A 17,727-nucleotide genomic window follows, 5' to 3' on the forward strand; every position below is an offset into this window, starting at 1 on the left:
TCACAAAAGCATAGTTAACTCTCTCTCCGCCGTCATGGCCTATTTGCTATGGCCCTTTTGCTGCTGGATTAAGTATTCTAGGAAGTTAGTCGTGTTAATCATAGACCAGTGTAGGGTATACCCATTAACTTGTGAGAGCTCTAAATTCTCCATGGCTAGAATGTGGTGATTGACCCTCTAATCTTTTACTAACAAGGAGTTTAGCACTATGCTCCGAGGATAATGATCACTCATTGCACAGTCATGTAAAGTAAAATTGATAATGAGTGCTGAGTAACGTTTCGGGAAGAGTAAAACGTCTATAACTCTTTTACCCATGGTTCCATCAAAAGTACAAAGTACATTGGTTGGGCTATTACCAAACTTGTTACTGAAACCTGGATCATATTTAAAAATAGGCTCGTAGAGCTTCTTACCAATGTAGAAATTGACTTTGAGGGCAATTTACAGAGCTGAATATTGAATTCCCCCAACAAAATTAAAATGTTGTCCCCATTCCCCTTCGATAAAATGGATTCCAGATCAGTATCTAGTAAGGTCAGTAGGGCCAATATTTCTGAATCGCCAGCATCATTATAGAAATTAACTAAAATCAGTTTGAAAGATGCAGAGAAGTCAAAACTAACAATTTGATAGTAAGCACTGGCTATCAGCCGTCTTCAGCCAGGATAGCTTAACTCCAGTGGCTTAGTGAGCAAGGGACCCACGTCTGGGCATACCCTTCCCACATAGGGTGAACAGCAAAACACACAAGATGATGGATGGAATGTTGCACAATGGCAAAACATTCACCCCCAGCCACAGATCTGGGTTTAATCCATCGTTATTTTGCTCACCAAGCCACCCCAGTTCAGACATGTCCATATGCACAATTATCTCCTTGTCTGGTGGGGGTAATGTCAAGATTGGTAAAGCTTCAAAGTTCATGTCCGGTTGTATAATGTTTATAGAGGTTGAGATTGTAGGATCAGGATTTAGCATGGCAGAAGCCACCAAGGATGTATCTTTTAGCCATTCTATCCCAGCAAGATTAGAGAGAGTGTTAAATCTGTTAGAAGTTGCAATAGAGTATAGGAGGGTATTAGCTTAATTTAAAATTGTAGGTGAATGTTGCAGGGTACATTGTGTCGTAGAAAATCGCTGTGTCAAAACATTTGGCTGACTGAACAGTTGCCTAGGGGGCTTATAAAAGAAGTCAAGCGGCAGAACTGTCATTTGGTTTCGGTTTGGACACATAGTCTTGGCCCATCCCAGTACATTGTAAACCAGTCCTGGAGATTTAAACGTGAGGACCACACAGTCACCTTGAAAAACTTTGCTATCTCTGCCAACTCACCCAACCTGTCTAGCCATCTTAAAATCTGCAAAGAGGGTTCCCCCAATCCCACTTTAGAATTTAACCAATTGAGAGATTTATTCCCCAGTGAGTTCCATGTTTCATGGTGTGGAGCTTCAATGGGTGGGACATTTGCCAAGATGACAACATAAGGTGTAACATCAGGTGGTAGATCTAGTCGGTCCCTGGCAGACGGGGGATGTTTATGGGTTGTGCATCCTGCATAAGTATTGGGCTTGGGGGTTGATGGTGTCACCTTATTTCTAACCCTTGTTGTATTCGTAACCGGAATGCATTGTGTCTGGGTCACTGTAGTTGGTACTTCACAGAGGGATTGAGTTGGTTGATGAGGCACCCCGCGAGTCCCCATTTTAAATTGCTTTGCTGGGAGGTTTGTAAGGGTAGTAAGATCGGCACCAGCAAGATTGGCGTGGCCAGTTAACTCTTCCCTCCCTTTCCCAGTAATACCCTAATACATCTCATTTGTTGGAAAATCTTGCAAGTTATGGTTTGAGCCAGCTTGTAGCAGAGCCAACACATGTGGCAGGCCATACGTTTGATGGTAAAAAATTCCGGAGGCAAAAAACTCCTCAAAGTAACTGTTCAAAACAGTGACAGCGCTATCAAAATGTCCAGGCGACAGAGCTTTTCAGCCGGACCAAAAATTTGTGAAACAGATGGCAATGTTCTTTCAGAATAAAGTTCAAGTGGTATATGAATGGCTAGCCACTGCTGCTTGTGTCCCAAAAACGAACAGTGCAGATTCCTTGGATCACCGGGCATCTCTGCTAAGGTTGTCACATTTTTCAACGCTGGAGAAGGCTAAAGTTGCCAGCCTGTTGTTAAATACTAAATCAGGTTGACCTCTGGACCCATATCCCCCTTATATATTACATCTGGTATCGGAAGAAGTAAGTTCCTCCTTGACCCCTTTATTAAATTCGATCATCATCTCTAGGGAGTTTCCCTCCTCGTGGAAAAAGGCATGCATTAGGCCCATCATAAGAAAGGCCTCCTTATACCCCTCCGAGCCAATACACTACCGCCCAATCTCCTGTCTCCCATTACTATCAACATTCTTGGAGAAAGCAATGGACCTAGAACTGACAGAATACCTGGATAGCAGTAACATTCTTGACTCCACAAAACATGGCTTCCGCTCGCGGCATTCCACCGAGTCAGCTTTAATCATGGCCACAGAGGAGATCCGTAAAGTGATGGATGGGGGAGGCAGAGCTGCACTCATCCTGTTAGATATGACTGCAGCCTTTGATAAGGTAAATCATGCAGTATTTCTGCATCGATTAAGTGATGCGGGCACTGAAGATGTGACTCTGACTCTACTTACATCATTTCTAACCACACAAGAACAACTTATCCATTGGAATGGCCTGCAATTGGGAATCCTCCATCTCCCATGTGGAGTCCCACAGGGTTCGGCCTTGTCTCCGACATTAATCTATATGTCAGTCCTCTGGCTCGGGTAATTAAAGAGCATGGCATAATGTTGGTGTTGAACGCTGACCACACTCAACCAGTGGTCTCTGTGACACAAAGTCTGGGTCTTACAGCTGAGAGATTTCGTAATTGCCTCACAGATGTAATGACATGGATGAATTCAAACTTTTTAAAGATAAACACAGAAAAAACTGAGGTCCTAGAGTTTGGGCAACTACCCTCTATATGAAGCCAAGCCTGGTGGCCTCCTGAAGCAGGCACATGTCCAGTCCATGTGCCCAAGTTAGGAACTTGGGATTTGTGTTTGACAAGGACATCAAACTTGCCTCACAAATAAATCAAGTGTCCTCATCATGCTTTTTCACCTTAAAAATGTTACAGAAAATTCTGCCCTTCATTTCTCTGTCACTTCGAAAAACAGTGGTCGGAGCACTGGTTCTGTCAAGAATCGATTATTGTATTGCCCTATACTTAGGAGTTAGCAAGGGAAAGACCAAAAAACTTCAATCGCTCCAGAATGCAGCGGCTCAGGTTCTACTTGGCCTACCCAAATATCAACCAACATCAGCGGTGATTAAGGAGTTACATTGGCTCATAGTCCATCAGAGAGTGAACTTTAAAGCCCTGTGCCTACTGCACAAGGCTGTATATGGAGGAGGGGCTGGAGACATTCAAACTCTGTTCTCGGTATACCAGCCCCAACGCTTACTCAGGTCAGCCAATAGAGGATTGGTTTGTGTCCCTAGAACAAAAAGAGTTAGATGGGGAGGAACACGTTCTCCTACCAAGTGTCCATCTTATGTAACTCCCTCCCAGTGACAATTAGGTTAAAATCCAATAGGGCCGTTTTAGAAAAAGGATAAAGACCTGGCTCTTCTCAAGGCCTTAAGATCTGTTGTTTTCTGCATAATATTCACCCAGCACCAAGACGCCTCGGCATAAGAGCGCTTTATAAGTCCCTCAGTCAGTCAGTTAGCCAGTGTACATATTCACTGAACCCAATCTCTATGCACATAATAATATAGCACATTCAACTGCTTTAAGATGATCCGTTATGCTACATAAAGACGTTTTAATGAGCCTATCAGTTCTTGCACAGAATTCCTTAATGAGGGACAGTCCAAAGAGTCAGATGATACAAAAGGCAATCTTTTACTCAGATCTTTCTGGGCTTTTGAGTTCAGTTCCGTTTTTATGGCAGGTGCCCTTTTAGTTGCCTTCATTTTCCCATCACACACTGCCATATTGACCTTAACAGAAGTAGTTTTTGTGGGTTCAGAGATTTGGGGTTGTTTAGATGGGGGAAAGTGACACGAAGTGCCAAGCGAAGCAGAGGTAGCATTTTGGGAAAGCTCTTTATGATTCTCAGTACCTAGTCTAGTGGACTGCAAATCAAACATTTGTCCCAAATATGAGGAAGAAAAACATTTGTTTGAAAGTTCAGTGCCGCTCTCAATACAGGTAGTTAGTGTCTCCCCGCACACTTAAAATGTGTCTCTCTATAACTCCCATTGCCCCTGTTATGAAGTTCATGATAGACTGCAGTGATTTAGGAGGTGATTGTGCTAAGGCGGAACTCAGTTCTTTCATTTTCCCCATGACTAGAAAATAAAGTACATCACTATTTGAAATCCAGACTGGGCACAGTAACAATAGAACAGCAGTGAAACTAAGAATAAACAGAGATTACAATACAGTTGCAGAAGAAGTCAATGCAAACTCAGGGATCAGAAAGATAAGATGTTGGAGGTACTCACAACAAAGAGGGAGGGGCAGGCCTGCCTCCTCCTGCCGCTGACGGGCGCAAACATGCCCGCCCTTGGCCCGGGTTTCGCCTGGGCACGGCCCAGGCACGCTCGCATATGTCCCATGCTGCGGGAGCCCCTTGGTGATTTTTAAAGCTGTAGCATGCGTCAGCGGCAGGCTGGCCACAAAGGATGCAGGGGAATGTTGACCTGACTCCCAGCCCCTAGCGAGAGGCAAAGCAGCAAAGAAGTTAAAATAAATATTTGAAACTTGTTCGTGTCTCTGTCAGATCTTATTGTGGACAAGTACAAGAGTGTGAGCGAAAGGGTGTGTCTTGCAACCGCAATTCCTGAGAGTCAGAGTGTTGTGTTCTGGTTCTGGTGTCTAATCATTTGTTCCTCTGCGAGTGAGCAGGAGGGCAAGTAGGTTACTACAGCTAGTCAGTCCCGGGCTTATGGGTACTAAGGTGGTAGGATAACTCAGTCCCTATATACTAAGGTCCCATAATCCTAAGCATAGTTCTGTGTTTGTGCAGAATCCCTGCAACAACCTCTGCAGTGTATTAACTACTATAGGTTTCATAATGTACTACAGTGCATTTCCTACTGAGTAACAACTTTTTAAATTTATTTTTCAATTAAGCTGCCCATTATTTTATATATAGCTACCTGATGATGAACGACCTAAAAAACTCACAGAATTTTTGGGGGCCGATATATGAAAGGCTTGCGCCACCAGAGCATCACTTGTTTTTGACTCTCCGGTGGTGCAAGCGTCTTATTCATACCTATGAGGCGGCACAAAGTCACCCTGCATGGTGTTGTATGGCCTCATAGATGTGGAATAAGACAAAGCAGTGTAAGTCACTGTGTTGCCTTACTTTGCGTCAAGGAGGTGTTCCATGGGAGTTGTGAGGGTGTTCCCATGCAACACCCATGGATTTTGATGCTGCCTCAGATTTACAGAAACTCTTAATCCTAGGGCAGTGCCAAAACCTTACGCCTCCCCAGCTGAGAAGTAACAAGAATAAATATTTTAATTTCTCTGTGTTTCTGCTTCTTTCCATATGGGCTGCATTCTGCAGCTCACATTGAAAGAGGAAAACAACTCTCTTTTGTGATGGAAGGTGCCCCTTCCCCCACAAAACAATCCAATTATGTTGGTGCTAGGCAGCAATTTGTGGGGAAAGGACAGGAATGCACTTACTTTATATATACAGTGCATACCTGCCCTTTCACATTAGAGGAAGGCAGCACAGCAAGAATACTTGTGGGGCTGCCCTACGCCAAGTCCTCATAAATGAGGCCCTTCGAGGCAGATTTACTAACCCCTTGCATCTCCTTGCACCGCCATTGCGTCAGTATTTTTGACTCAATGGCGACGCAAACAATGCGGCCTACTTATAACGTGACACATCTAGGGAGATGTGTCACGTTGTAAAGCCCTGCGTTGTAAAGCCCTGTGTCACATTATACCTACGTCACGTATAATTTCTGCAGGGTGGGTGTTCTCACTCAGGAAGGCCTAGTAAAAGTGATGCAGTGAAATCTACAAGATTTCACTGCGCCACTTTTAGGATGCCACTGCATCAAAACCTTACACCTGCTTGAAGCAGGCGTAAGGAGTGACGCAGTACAGTAAGTAAAGGCCTCAAAATACATTGCTGGAGTTGTGTCGTGCTTGTGACACAACTCCAGCAATTTGTGACTTTTGGGGCCAACAGATGCATCAGAATTTCTGACGCCTCTGTTAATCCTTGCGCCATGGAGCACTGTATTGTAAATACAGTGCATCCATGGTGGCACAAGGACATTTGTCTTTGGTGCAAGGAAACTGATGCATCTATGCAGATCTGCCCCTTTGTTTTTAGATAAAGTTTGAAGACCTCTGCCCTAGTCTATACTTTATTTTTCCACTTTGAAACCAGATATTTAAGCAATATCTAGCTTAAAATGTTCATTTTATTATTCAACTTATTGTTTAGGCATTTTAACATTTATATCTTACTTGCACTGCATTATGATACATGTTACTCTATCACCTTTTTTGGCAGATATAAGCCTTAATTTTCCGGAGAAGTATACATCAAGAGGTTTTTGATCCACAGCTGTATTACAGTAGAGTTAAATTTCAGTGTAAGCTTGTAACTTGTTTATCTAAATCGTACGTATATTCTATGTCCACATTACACATTATCACCTAATAAGTTACCAGCTCTTTGGATCTGAACCTCTGATATTCGAGTGTCTCCTACTATTGATTTCATTGCCTTCTGAACTTGTCCTCAGACTACTCCGCTTCAGATCTAAAGTTATAGCACAGCTATGTTGTGATTATGCTGCCATCCGTTTGTTCCATCAATGATCTGTCCTGTTCTGCTCCTAGCTCGAAAGATTATGTAGGCCAGATTGCAGCACCCTATGTTATTTAATTCAGTTCAGCTAAAAAATGGTTCCAAAAACCACAGGTATTCACAACTGACTCTCCTTTTTATTTTCGCCTTGGAACATCGGATCACAAGTCTTTAGCATGTGACAGCCTACACTGGTGTGCAATTACTGAACGCGTTGATTTGTGATAACAAATCATAGTGTGGAAGGATCTTCATCCAGTTGGACTATTTTTGTTTTTGCAATGTTCAACAGCAAAGTGTTTGAGTATCTTAAGGAACGTAAAGAAATTAGGGGGATTACACAGCATGAAATTGATAACTGGCAGCTAACTAATGGAAACAGCTCAGTAAAGATGCAAAATTTAACATGGCTAATAGTATTTCTGCTGGTTCTGCCCCATCTTAACCTAAAAAAAGTACAAATACCTGAGAGTTTCCCTCATCGGGTTGGTATTAACAATGTATTCACCTAGGTGTCCTAAAAGGAGACTTACAAGTCAGCACACTTCATTTGATGCTAAATACTAATTAACTAGCATGCAAATAATATAATACTTAGGCAATATATTTGATCATGTAATTGAAAATAATGATTAGAACACGTTTTCACAATATATAAGATGTACTGGCGCATGCATCAAAGTAGGGATTTGGGATTCCTAAATAGCGATTTTTAAGGAATCGCTATTTAGGAATCGCAAAAGCCTATGCATGTAGGAATCGCTATAAAAATAGCGATTCCTTAACATTCCATAATTGCTACTCGCAAATTGCTAGTCGCAATTAAGGAATGCTGTCCCATTCAAATGAATTGGAGATTGCATGAGCATTTTGCGAGTACCAGTAGGTGCAATTTCAAGGGTGCAAGGGTGTCAAAATGACACCATGTTGCACCCCTGAAATTGATCTCTGCACATATGTTGCATGTGTGTGCATGTGTGTGCGCAACATCAAACTTTGAAAAATGCACAAAAGTGCATTTTTCAAAGTTTTGGCAAATTACCATGAAGTTCCACTGCCAGACGCTGTGACATTACCGTGGGGCTGTGTTCTGGTCTCGCTGCTCCCTTTCCCGTGGCCAGGCTTGGCTCTGCCCCCCTGTTCTTACGGGCTTGGACCTACCATCGACCGGCAGGGCTTGGCTCCGCCGGTCTGCCTACTGCCGCCTACAAGCCCCAGGATCCCCAGTGGCAGGACGCCTAAATTGCACGCGCCAGGAGGCGCATAAAGACACGCCTGGGGCTGAGTTCCCCGGTGCCTGCCAGACGCTGTGACATTTCCGTGGGGCTGTTTTCTGGTCTCGCTGCTCCCTTTCCCGTGGCTCCGCCCCCCTGTTCTACGGGCTTGGACCTACCATCAACCGGCCCGGCTTGGTTCCGCCGATCTGCCTACTGCTACCTACAAGCCCAAGGATCCCCAGGGGCAGGACGCCTAAATTGCACACGCCAGGAGGTGCATAAAGACACGCCTGGTCCCTCGTCCCGCGAGGACGCGTGCGATACGCGACGGGAAATGCCCGGGACAAGGGCGGGGCCGTCCGCGGCTGTCAAAGGCCGGAGGAGGCCGGGCTGGGCCACCCCTTTAACATCTGCCGCATCGAACCTTTGGACTTTAGAGGTGACCGGGTGAAAGGGACTATTTATACAATCTGTTCATTTCTGCTTGCCACAGGGTCAGACTCTATTGCTAATAATGTCTCAACCACTAGGGAAGGAGAGGAAGATAACGCCAAGTATAGTAGGGGGAAGTGTGACAGGGACCCTAGATAATTTTATTATTAGAGCAGCAGCAGTGTTGGAGCGTGAAATAGCTCTCATAGAAAAAAGGTTATCAATTGAACGTGTGGGCATAAAACGTTCCAAAAATGCTATAACACCAGAAAGATCGAACCCAGCAAGAACAAGCGGGATTAGCCCGAGGAATATAGGCTCAGGGTCAGATGGGTGTAACCTTGTTAATTCTGTGAACACATCAGTGGATAGTATTTCATCTCCTGAAGAACATCGACCTATTGTTTTAACTACTAAGACAGTACCTGTTGTTGTTGATACTGTGAGACCCATAGCCCCATGCCCTACTCATACCGGGAAGAGGAAAAGGGGTGGAGGCCGTCAAACGGGCAGAAGATCGAAGGTCCCTAAAACGTCAAAAATACCAGTAAAACCACTTCCCCCCCAAAGTAAAATTCTTCACAAATAAACAAATTACACCAGTGATAGCATCGCCAATCACAACATCAAATGTCATCTCACACTTTCCTGTAGATGTCACATCTGGATGTAGTGATGGAGTAGGACTCATACCACAAATAGAACAACTGTTTAAATCTTTTATGCTCCCACTTATAGAGAGATTAAAGATAATTAACCAGAATCTCGGGAAGCTGCAACAGGCAACCCTGGAAAATACACAAACATTGGAGAATCTCTCAGCTAGCTCACAAAAGGGGGGCACACAGTCCTTATATTTACCTATTCCTACATGCCGGCCCCTTATTCTCTTGAGGCTGAGCAAAAGACCACACTTGTCAAGGAACATGGGTTAAAAGAAGGAAGAGCCAACACATCAGGGGCTTCTGGTAATACGTACATGGCAAGAGTAGCCACTGAGCATCAGTCAGATAACATCCCAGCAGCCATTCCAACTAGAGGTATAGGCAAATCCAATGAAGCATCTACAAATAGGGTTAACCCTCCGGTTATTGATTTACCCCTGGAATCCACACCGCTGGTCCTGGTTTTGGGAAATGCCCCATCCCTTCCCGAAGGCACCAAAGAGAATTTTCATCAACTTAAAAATAAGGTTATTCATTGGCTGCATTGTAACACCAGGGAGGGGCATCTGGTCACGCATGATATCATTATGGTTCGCTGTGTGTCTTGGATAGGCAGTTCATGTAAATCTAGAAACGACGATTGTATAGTGGTAAACTTCAATACTCCAACCCCAGCAGAAAGGATACTTAGAGATGTGGTGAGAGGGGTGGTAACCAGGGGACAGGGGATAGAAATATTGCCTCTAGGCTTCTTTTATAGGGCAACAACACACCTTCAACCTGATATTAGGACTAGGGACTATCATTATAGGACATCATATTTCAGGGGGCAACGGAGAATGGGGCTACCAATTCTAATACCAAAAAGGGTGCCCTCTTGGGGTATTTATGGGCTCCTTCCGCTATTTGAGGCTCCAAATTGCTTTGCAGGCCTTTCAGAACTTAACGAATGTGATTGACGATGTGGAGACCATATAACCCATAAATCTCATATTAAAAACATTGCATCTAGTTGCCCATTAACCAACATAGCGCCTGGACTTGCACCTCCAATGGTAACACCAGAAGCACCTGTTCACAAATTTTATTGGCGGGGGTCAGGAAGTAAACTATCCAGTTACACTCTTGCCCGACTTATTAGGAGAAGTCGCGCAGGGTATAAATGAGATACCCCATAATCATAATGTTGGAACATAGCGGGATTAGCAGGGCAAGTTACAGATCCCTTATGGGTCCAGTTCACGCTAATTTGCTGACAAGAAACATGGCTGGTGAATTGTGATGTCTCTCTGGTAGGGTACAGAGCTTTTTTTGTCCCAGCGACTAGAACTACCAGTGCCAGAGCCAAGGGAGGCTTGCAATTTTTGAATCACTGGCTTTACGTTGTAACATTAGGATCGTCTCCATGGCAAATAGAAACATTCAGGCTATCTCCCTGGGCCAAGGAGACAGATCCCTTTTGGTGATACATTTCTACAAAGCCATCAACAAGGAAGAAGGTTGTGGGTAAGCAAAACTGAATAGCTCTGTTAAACAAGAATGTGGCCTACTTAGAAAGAATTTGCTTATCGTAGGAGACTTCAACATTCATCCGTGTGGAGTCCTAAAGTCAAATGCCCGGGTGAAATTGGGTAGTCCACTGATATCGGGACTCCACTTCGAGCACACCATACAGGGTAGTGTACTAAATGTCACGCTCGATGAATATGATTTATTCTCTGCAATGAGCTTTGCTGCCTCACCCAGTATTTTTAGGGAGCCTACGTTTAAGGGTCGAGGCTGCAGGACTTTCATAGACCACATCTTAGTATCTAGATCAATTTTACCCCTCCTCCAGGGTTTTTCCATCATTCCAAGTTCACACAGTGATCATAATCCTGTCTGTGTGACCATAGGAGGGTGTCTAATGAAGATCAAAGATAAAGTACACAGCAGTCACAACTTACAAACCACAGAAGGAGGGCGTTGTATCAAGTGGTGTCAGATAGTCCTGTCCACCTTCCATGACTCCCTGATGGTTGCTTGTGAGGCAGAATTTTATTGTTGTCACAACCACGAATCTTCACCAATGGCATCTTTAAATCTTTTGAAGGTATTGTGTCCAAAGCAAGTGGCATGTTACTTGTCCACTTTAAGACTAGCACATCCCATGGACCAAAATGGATCTGTCGCCTTTGTTCCAAAGCAGCGAGTGATCTTAAGGCTGGGCTGAAAAAAATACCTAGAGATAGAGTTCTGATCTGCACCCTTAGGAAAAACTACAAACTTTCCCTGGCCAATCGCAAAGCGATAGTCAAATAAGAATTATGGAGGGAGCTTTTAGACCCCGTGACCCTATCTAGTAGTTCCAGATTTTGGAGCACCATCAATCAGTCACCTTTTTTAGCGGAAGGGGTCAAAAAAGTGGGCTCCGATATAACTGAGAATGAATGGGTGTATCATTTTGTAGGTATATTTAAAAACACATCGAGCCAGTTAGATCCTCCTGATAGGCTCAAGGATAAGGAAATACTGATGTTCTCTGTGAATGAAATTGAGGAGGGTATTGCTAACCTGATCAATAAAAAAGCACCAGGCCCGGATGGCATCCCCGGGACCTTTTTAAATCAAAACCCTCGTTTGGCCTGAGATCCTGACTGCCGTGGGTAATGCTGCAGCCAAAGGAGGATGCCCTGCCTCCTGGGGCGTCTCGATGATCGTCCCTGTGCATAAAAAAGGGGATCGAAATTGCACTCTGAATTACAGGCCAATTTCTTTGATTGACTCTGTTGTCAAGGTCATTGGGAGAGCAATTTTAAAAAGATTGTGCACCTGGGCGGAGGATAACAACATCATCTCAGATATTCAGTACGGGTTCCGCCCTGGACATTCTACTATTGCCCAATGTTTAAACCTCTATTCCATCATAGGGAAGTACACCATGGCCCACTCTGGTTCCGTCTACATGGCCATCATGGACCTCTCATCCGCCTTTGATAGTGTTAATCGGGGAAGGCTGTGGTGGTCCATGGAGGCCATGGGGGTGGAGCGCGCCCTGGTTGACTTCCTGAGGGACCTTCACAGAGACACAAAGGCCAACATCAGATATTCCAATGACCTGAAGGTATCTAGGAACTTTGACATCAAAAGAGGGGTTAGGCAGGGGTGCATACTGGCCCCCTTCCTTTTTAATTTATTATATATTAATGATTTGGAATGTTCCCTGCTAGAAACTGGGGCTGATTTTCCACATGTGGGAAAGCAAGGACTGCCAGTCCTGCTTTATGTGGATGACGCAGTCCTCTTAGCATGAACCCCCAAAGGGCTTCAAACCCTACTCGATGCATTTCACGGGTTTAAGGAAAGGCGTGACCTGTCCATAAATAATACTAAATCTTACGTGATGCACGTAGGGCCGCGTCCTAAAAGAGAGTACTCCTTTGTAGTGAACGGAGTGAGGGTGCCGAACTGTACAACATTTTCCTATTTGGGCTTAACTGGGCTGCACTCCTAAATAAAAAAAAGGGTCAGACCTGAGCAAATGCGGCACTTTTTGGCTTTGCTGCCAAAATGGACAATCGACCAGTGGCAGCGATGCTAAAAATGTATTGGGCTAAGTGCATATCTATAGCAAGCTATGGTAGCGAGCTATGGGGATATTGTGGCCTCGAGGGTCTTCAGGTGACAGAATTTTTTTTTTTTTAAATAACTCTATTGAGCGCCCCAAAGGGGACTGCAAATCTGTCTGTCCATGAAGAAACCGGCATGCCCTATTTAAGTGATATTTTGGCCCTACGTCCGCTCACTTTTTGGTTGCAATGCTGGCTCAACAAGCACTTAAACCTCACTCATACTATATTTAGGGAGGCCCTGAGTCTTGACTACATGACAAATATTCCCTGGTTCAAATATCTAAAAACTGATTTTTATGAGTTGGGACGCTTGGATTTGTTTTTAAATCCTGAAGGTATTAATAGTCTGGATGTTCCGCTCGTAAAGCATTCCTTCACAAAACTCAGGAAAATGGAAAGAGAAGAGAAAGAACTGTTGAAACCTAGAGTGAGGTCACATCTGATACTCAAAAAAACTCTAGATATAGAGCCATATCTATCGTGGCCGTTGCCCGCCTATGAGCCTAGGAGCGACCGCTGAGCCTGTCACCAGGCAAGGTCGCCCCCACGTACTGCTGCCTGCCTGCTGCCTGCCAGTAAGCCAGTTAGCCTACCGCTGATTGTCGCTTCCTGATACTGCCGCTTCAGACGACCCAGCCGCCGCTGAGCTGCCCGCCCCAGACTCTTCCCGCCGCTGCCTTTCTGCGGCCCCACCCCCCGCCAGCCCATTCGCTGCCCCGCTCCCGCCACCCAGCTGCTCCTCCCTCCCGGCTCCTTACTTATGATGACCTCAGAGCGACTGTGCAGCGGACGCATGCAGCGGGTGCGCCGATTGTGCACCAAAGGCGCACCAAAGGCAAGCCCGTCTGTGCCCGTCCGCGCCTGGACCGCGCCCAACGCCAGGAACCCTGGATCCCGACGATGCCAACGTACCCGACGAACCTACGACACCGCCACCCTCCGTGCACTCAACACCGGCGGAAACCCCACCTGCTACCTGGCCACCCTGAAACGCACCCACGGACCCTTCACCTGCCAGGAATGCAAATTTACCTGCGTCTGCCCAGGACCAGCACCCGCCAAACCTACCACCAGCAAGAATCACCTCAATTGCATCCTTCTCAACACCCGCTCCATCCACAAGCACGCAGTTGAACTCTGGAACCTCCTAGACACAACAGCACCGGACATCGCCTTCCTCACGGAAACCTGGATGAACGCCTCCTCAGCCCCGACATCGCCATAGCCATCCCGGGCTACAAGATCACCCGGAGGGACCGCATCAACTAAACCGGAGGAGGCATCGTCACCATCCACAGAAACACCATCCGCATCACAACCAACTCAGGCGACACCCTCACCACCGCCGAACACCTGCACTTCCAGATTCACACCGACCCCAGGACTACCCTCAGAGGCACCCTAATCTACAGACCCCCAGGTCCACGCACTCAATGACAGCAACACCACCACCTTGCTGGACAACCTCACAAACCTCGGACTCAAGCAACTGGTGAACACCCCCACCCACTACACCAGCCACACGCTTGACCCCGTCTTCTACTCCAGCAAGCACATCTCCTTCAGCCACTCCACCGGACTCCACTGGACAGACTACAGCTGCGTCCACTTCGCCTTCAAGAAAACCACTACCCACCACCACCCGCAACAAGCCCCCCGCGGAAGCTGGAGCAAGATCACCGCCGACCAGCTCACCACCTCCCTCAGCCAGAACCCTCCCAACATCACGACGGACCCCACCGAAGCAGCCCGCAACCTCGCACAATGGATCACCGACTGCGCCGACGAACTCGCACCACTGAAGAAACCACCCAGCGGGCCCCACAGCAAGAAAGCCTCATGGTTCACGGACGACCTCATAAACTCCAAGAAAACCTGCCGCTCCCTGGAGAAAACCTGGTGCCAGAACCAGGCAACAGAGAACATGACAGCCGTCAAGAACGCCACCCGCAAGCACCACCAACTAATCCGGACCGCCAAGAGAACCACCTACAAACGTTCTTTCACCGCAAGATCGCCAACATACACGACAGCTTTGGCGCACAGACCAATGACCCAACCACCGAACCAGCGTACCCAACAGCCACCCTCTGCACCTGGAACCTGGTCAGCACCGAAGACACCGCCTGCACTATGAGCACCATCCTCTCCGGCTCCCCCACCGACCCATGACCACACCACATCTTCAACAAAGGCGACTCCATCATCGCACCCCAACTCCGCGATGTCATCAACAGCTCCTTCGCATCAGCCACCTTCCCATTGAGCTGGAAGCATGCGAACTCAGCGCCCTCCTGAAAAAAACCAGCGCCGACCCCACGGACCTCAAGAACTTCCGACCCATCTCGCTCCTCCCGTTTCCTGCCAAAGTCATTGAGAAGACGGTCAACAAACAACTCTCCGCCTTCCTCGAGACGAACGGATCCCTCGACCCATCACAGTCCGGTTTTTGAGCCAATCATAGCACCAAGACCGCCCTCATCGCAGCCAACAAGGACATCAGGTCTATGCTCGACAACGGGGAAACCACCGCACTCATCCTCCTGGACCTCTCAGCAGCCTTCGACGCGGTATGTCACCGCACCCTGATACAATGCCTCAGCGACACCGGAATCCAAGGCGCGGCCTTAGAATGGATCATCTTGTTCCTCGCCAGCAGAACCCAGAGAGTCCGCCTCCCCCGTTCTGTAACCATTATAGAAATGGGGTAACCCAAAAACGGTTGTTGGACCTGGGTAATCGATATTATTAGCAAAAACAATGGCCCAACCCGAGATAGATTATTGGCTCAATGAATCAGTACTCACAGTTAATCATTTTTTGTGACTGAATGAGTATTAGAATTAATCACCTCTTGTAGATTTAATCAAAAAGTATTCGTTCCACTTAGAATTAATCACCTCTTGTAGATTTAATCAAAAAGTATTTGTTCCACTTAAAAAGCATCCACCTCGAGAAAACTAATTTATTCAAACAGGAGTTTTAATAAATTGCTCCAACACAGCGAGAAAATTCATATATACATTAATAAAATTTCAAAAACGAACGGTAACAAGGAGAGCAGCGTGCTTCTACAAGGGTGCCGGAAAAAAGAAAGAAAAAGTGGTTTTGAAAGAAAGGGTGTAAGCCTCAACAGAATAGTGACATAGGGTTTTATTAAAGTTGAAAGAACAGTGCTGTACAAAATTCAGCAAATTATGCAATAAGGCCACTGATTGCTTATTTCACTTTTAGCATTTATACATTCTTTAACTGGCATGTATAATGTTTGAAACGACAGTGGTCCTATTTTTTGGAGAAGAGCGTCAACGTTTCGACCCGTCTTGGGGTACAGGGGTAGCTGGGGACCTCGACCTGCGGGTCTTCCTCAGGACGTGTATGACACAAACTTCGTACCGTGGTTAAAAAAGCTGTGAGCCCAAAATTTCTTTACATGGGATGATCAAGATCCTCCTATATCTGGATGGTCTTAAAAAACTGATTGGTCACAGTCCCACTCCTACAGTTCCGAGTTAATGGTCGTTGGCCTTCCACATAGTTATTCAGGTGATGATGTCGAAGGTAACATATAGGACTTAGTCCGTTACTTTCAGTGTTCATATACGGACATCATTGGTGAATATAGATGAAGCTCAGTCTCTGCGCCAGAAAATTTCTTTGGATTCATAGAATGGCGGCCCTCACTTGGATATGTTCGCGAAAGTCTGGTCAGCATCTACCGAAGTCATCTGCGGCGTCCCACAAGGATCCTCGCTCAGCCCCACCCTCTTCAATGTCTACATGAGCCCCCTCGCAGCCATCGCATGCAAACACAACCTCAACATCATCTCCTACGCGGACGACACACAGTTGATACTCTCCCTCACCAACGACCGACACCGCCAGAGCCAGCCTCCAGGAAGGAATGAAGGACGTCACGGAATGGATGAAGCTCAGCCGTCTGAAGCTGAACTCTGACAAAACAGAAGTCCTCATCCTCGGACCCTCGCCCTCCGCTGGGACGACTCCTGGTGGCCACCTGCCCTGGGCACCGCACCCAAGCCAACGGACCATGCACACAACCTGGGCTTCATCCTGGACTCCTCCCTCACGATGACCAAGCAAGTCAACGCCGTCTCATCGTCCTGTTTTAACACCCTGCACATGCTACGAAAAATCTTCAGATGGATCCCCACCGCAACCAGGAAGACGGTCACCCAGGCCCTCGTCCCCAGCCGCCTGGACTACGGAAACACCCTCTATGCCGGAACCACAGCCAAGCTCCAGAAAACACTACAGTGTATCCAGAACGCCTCGGCAAGACTCATCTTGGACATCCCCACCACAGCCACATCTCTGCCCATCTGAAGAACCTGCACTGGCTCCCCGTCAGCAAGAGAATCACATTCCGACTCCTCACCCACGCACACATGGCTCTCCACGACGCGGGCCCCAGGTACCTCAACAACCGCCTTGCATGCTACACGCCTACCCACCAGCTCCGCTCCGCCAGCCTCGTCCTCGCCACCGTTCCACGTATTCGCAAAACCAACGCCGGAGGAAGATCCTTCTCCTACCTGGCAGCCAAGACAAGGAACTCCCTCCCCACCCACCTCCGTCTGACACAGGACCATCTCGCCTTCAGGAAGCAACTCAAGACCTGGTTGTTCGAGTAGTAGCAACCCCCCTCAGCGCCTTGAGACCCTAACGGGTGAGTAGCGCGCTCTACAAATTCCTTGATTGATTTATTGATTGATGAGCGATTTTTATTAACTAGGTTCAGATTTAACCCTCTTCATTTTTTATTGGCAGTTCCAAGGGGCAGTCATAAAGGGAGTGTGTTGGCATCCTGTGGCTGCGACTCTAAGTCTCCACAGGATCTGCTTCACTTCATGTTTTTCTGTAAATATTATGAAATGCCTAGGACTAT

The 17,727-nt window shown here is 46.5% G+C and overlaps 1 pseudogene; it reads left to right on the forward strand.

Moving 5' to 3' along the window:
• The first annotated feature begins 2,427 nt into the window (after positions 1 to 2,427).
• The window catches only part of LOC147663625 (uncharacterized), a 32,641-nt pseudogene continuing 17,341 nt past the window's right edge, over positions 2,428 to 17,727 (forward strand).

The sequence above is a fragment of the Lissotriton vulgaris genome, unplaced genomic scaffold (genome assembly GCF_964263255.1).
Source record: "Lissotriton vulgaris unplaced genomic scaffold, aLisVul1.2 SCAFFOLD_2818, whole genome shotgun sequence".
Classification (NCBI taxonomy): domain Eukaryota; kingdom Metazoa; phylum Chordata; class Amphibia; order Caudata; family Salamandridae; genus Lissotriton; species Lissotriton vulgaris.